Source organism: Myotis nattereri, assembly GCF_964212035.1.
Source record: "Myotis nattereri genome assembly, chromosome: 3".
NCBI classification, from domain to species: Eukaryota; Metazoa; Chordata; class Mammalia; order Chiroptera; family Vespertilionidae; genus Myotis; species Myotis nattereri.
The window spans coordinates 190,187,635-190,192,242 of NC_138077.1; positions in this window are offsets into that span (position 1 = coordinate 190,187,635).

A 4,608-nucleotide genomic window follows, 5' to 3' on the forward strand; every position below is an offset into this window, starting at 1 on the left:
GCCTGAGCTTACTTCTCCATATTGTGCCACACCCACCAGGACTGCAGAAGAGGAAACAGGTTCTTAGAGCGAAACAAAACTGCCCAAAGTTACAGCTGGTAAGTCAATGAGCTGGGATTTGAAACCACCTCTGAATATCTTCCCCACAGTATAGTAACGATCAGCTTGTTTTGTTAGCATGGGGTGTGTGGAGGAGGTAAACATGAAATTCCATCGCTTAACTGCTGCTTGGAACTCCAGGTGTGTGTGTGGGCGGGGGGGGGGGGGGGGGGGCGCATTGTGCCTGCCACTTACTGGGATGAAGTGATGCATATGTTCCATAACCAGCCCCTTTGCCCATCAGTGGGATGGAAAGGGAAGCGGTTGCTGTTTCGAAGGGCCATGAGCGGCATGGTGGGAGAAGGCCACCTTGCTTGAGCTACCCCTGCCTTACGGCTAAAACCTGAGTTGGTATTGCCTGCCGGCACTCCTATGGAGCCTGAGTAGAGTAAAAAAAAACAACAACTATAAATTCCTGGCATTTAGCCAGTGACCCTCATCACAACCTGGTAAGTAGGCAATATCTGCCACATGGTACTGGAGGGTTAAGGTCGCATAACAAAATCAGAATCCCAAACCCAGACTCCTGTCAGGTAAACTTTCCACTCCACCCTCACTGCCCCTACATCACCAAACCCAGTTTATAAGTAGCTGTTTGATAGAAAGAGACTTGGGTTGCTGGGACTCTTGTCTTAAAATTTAATTTTCCTTTTAGTTAATGTCAACTCTGTTCCCATCCTTTTAGTTGTAAATCCTCGCCAAAGGATATTTTTCCATTGATTTTTAGAGAGTGGAAGGGGAGGGGAGAGACAGAGAAATATCGATGTGAAAAAGACACATCAATTGGTTGCCTTCTACACGCACCCAGACCAGGGCCGGACCAAGCCTGCAAATGTGGTATGTGTCCTTGACCATAATAGAACCCGAGACCCTTCTTTCCGTGGGCTGAAGCTCTATCCACCGAGCCAAACTGGCTAGGGCTGTTCCCATCCTTTAAAAAATATATATATAGTTGATTTCCGAGAGGAAGGGGGAGAGAGAGAGAGAGAGAGAGAGAGAGAGAAAATCAATGATGAGAGAGAATCATTTTGATTGGCTGCCTCCTGCACACCCCACACTGGGGATCGAGCCTGCAACCCAGGGAAGGTGCCCTGACTGGGAATTGAACCATGACCTCCTGGTTCATAGATCGGTGCTCACCCACTGAGCCACACCAGCCAGGCTTCCCATCCTTTTTTGAGAACATTTGTCAAGAAACTCATTTGTAGGAGTTCTCTCCCTTTACTAGATCTTGAATGAATTCCTGGTCCTCAATAAGATGCCAGTTGTTTTACGTATCTTAATCCTCATGGTAACCTGGAGAACAGGATGGTGTCACCCCCATTTCACAGATAAGCAAACTGAAGCTGAGACATTTCAGTCATTTATCTAAGCCCACACAGCTAGCACCAGCTGCCTGACTCCAAGCTTCAGCTCCTTTGAGTCCAACTCTGCTGAGAAAGGAGTGGGAATAAAGCCATCTCCTGGGGGGAAGGGAGGGTGTTTCTGGAATGTGAAGTATTTTAAGCTCCTTCCTAGCTCGTTTCTATAGACTCCTACCTCTATCTTTGTCTGGAAATAGCTAGAATTTTATTCCTGAATTTAGGAGAATATACACCCAACTTGGGGATGTGGGCACGGACAATAAGGGGCAGCCAAGAAGCAACCCTTGGTGTAGAAAAGAAAGTTGTCCTCTTAGACATGAAAAGGTTAATGCATGTGCTTAACTCCTGCCTCTATTGGCAGCTATCTGGGGGGCAGGGGGACTGAGACAGCTTGAGTTATCTTAGACACTGAATTTGTCTAAAGTGCTCCTTGGGTCAGGATGTTGCAGAAGATTCACTTTAGGAAGAAAAGGGGCATGGGGATGCCTTGTAGATCTGGAAGGTGATGGGAGGGAGAGAGAGGAGAGAGGTTCCTTTCTAAGGATAAGATAACCAGTTGGGAGATAATTGATGAGGGATGAAGGGGAGGTATCTAAATGTGTCTGCTGAAGTTGCCTTGGGGTGTGGGCATTTCTACTTTAAGTCCGGTGAGTAGCTCTTGTTAATGTCTTTATTTAGAATTGCTGCCAAAGGAATCCACTGTATTAATGTTACCATTCTTTTGCAGAAGAAATGTAAATATGTTCTTAAAGTCTCTAATCAGGTGAGTTATTAAAAACAATGAGATTCAGTGCCAGGCGTCCAATGAGACTCAGTGCCCAGGAAGTGATGGATCACCTTTAAACTGTGGGAAGCAATATGGTTAAGTGGGCTCTCACACCCAACAGGTTTCAGTTCTAACTCTGGCTCTGCATTTTCCAGCTCTGTGACCATGGGCAAATTTTAACCTCTCCTCGCCTCCGTATCTGTAAGATAGGTGTAAATAGTAGCACCTGCTTCATTGGATTGTTGCGAGCAATAGTAAGTGCTGAGTAAATGATTAGTGTTTTTTTGTAGTGAGTTCTCACATGTGGAGTGTTTAGACCAGTGCTTGCCGCATGGTAAGCATTCTATGAGCATGTTAGCTGTTATCGTTTCCCCCCAATTATTTTTATTGTAGTAAAATATACATAAGTTATCTTAATTTATTATCTTTACCATTTTTTAAAATGTATTGGTTTTTCGAGAGACGATTTGTTTTTCCACCCATTCATGCATTCGTGCCTTCGTCAGTTGCTTTTGTATATGCCCTGACTGGGGACTGAACCTGCAACCTTGGCATATCAGGATGACTCTCTAACCAAGTGAGCTTCCTGGCCAGGGCCACTTTTTTTTTTTTAATAGTAATTATCCTAACAGATGTGAGGTAGTAGCTGTTGTGGTTTTGGCACCAAATCTAATGATTAGTGATATTGAGCATCTTTTCATGTGCTTATTGGCCATTTGTATTTTTTCTTTGGAGAAATGGCTGTTCAAGTTCTTTGCCCAGTTTTTAATTGGATTTTTTTAGGAGTTCTCTATATATTCTGTATATTAACCTTATCAGATATGTAATTTGCAAGTATTTTCTCCCCAAATGACTAGTGTTATTTAAGCCATTTAACAAGCCACACCTAGGGTACAGATTCATCCTATTGAAAGGTGACAGACAGGAGGGATTGATAAAAGAAGACAGCTTCCCAAGTGGACTACTTTGAAGTAATCTGAGTACACATACTGATGCCTCAAGAGGCAGTAAATTATCCAGGAAGGAGTAGCCAGGGTTTGGAGAGACTGAGATGGGCAGAGGAGGAAGAGAGCAAAGATCTGAATCTCTGATGGGTCCACAGCATCCCATGACCCATGGCAGGCAGGAGCCGCAAGTCTATGATGCCAGTGCACATATGTGTCCTCCATTTGTCCTTACTCGGTATTGCAATACCTTCGGTCTGAGCTGGAGTCAACTGACTCCATTCAGTCATTAAATCCTCTAACGCCTATTTTGTTCAGGCAGAGATTTTCAAATCTGAGGGTGTTTTTAGAATTTACCTCCAAAACCCTGATGCAGGAGGTCAGGGCCAGAAATCTACGTTGCTGATGAGCAAGCAGGGAGGTGGAATCCCTGAGGTCACACTTAGAAAAACATTGGAATAGGGTTTAGAGCCAAGACCTGCAGAGATGCAAAGATACAAAAATATTCACAGGAGGTGGTATAGATGGCAGAGTATAGGGTTTGGCAAAAGTAGTTTTTCAGTTGTGAGTATGCGAAACAGTTTATTCTTGTATTATTCGTATTAATTATTGTACTACTTTCCATAAGAACAACTGTAAGCCTACTTTTGCTCCACCCTGTATAAAGGTTAAAGACAGGGACTTGAGGTTACTGCCCATGTGATGTTGGGCAAATCACCGCCCCAAGTGAGTTTCCTTCTCCTCTAAAATGGATATAATATTAACACCTGCCTCAATAACTGTTGTAAAGAGTAAATAAATTATTATATGAAAAGTTCCTGGAATGGTAGCTCCCACGTAGTTAAGAGCAATGAAGATAAAGCTAAAGTTCCTTATGAAGATAAAGTTCCTTATGAAAGTTTATGAGCGTGCAAACATGATTACAAGCTAAGGCAGTCTGTGTCTCAGACAAGGGTGACAAGCCTCAGAAGGGGAAGAGCACTTTGTTTGGAGTCATTAAGAAAGTTCCTGTGGAGGATATTGGAACTAGAAGTACCGGTAGTATTTGGCTAAATGAAGAGGAGAATGCGTTCTAGACTAAGGGAATAGCTTTGGGGAAAGGGGGTTGGGAAGGTTATGTGGAACCTAGGGGAAGGGCAAAAATCTGGTGTGCTTTGTTGACTGGACTCATTTTTACAAAACAAGAGGGTTTGCACTAGATTTCTAAGAGGATCCTTTCAATAGCAAACATCCTCTGTGATTCTTTGAAATAGGGAAGTCAGGGAAGAAAGAAACTGATTGTGGTTGGGGACACAGAGATTGAAGTGATGGGTCATCCAAAACAGGGGAAGTGGGAAATGTGACACTGAAGCTTTAGAAAGGGTTTGAACTGAAGACACAGGCTTGGAACTCAAGATATAAAGATGATGAAGGTCCAGAATGCCACGCCATGAGA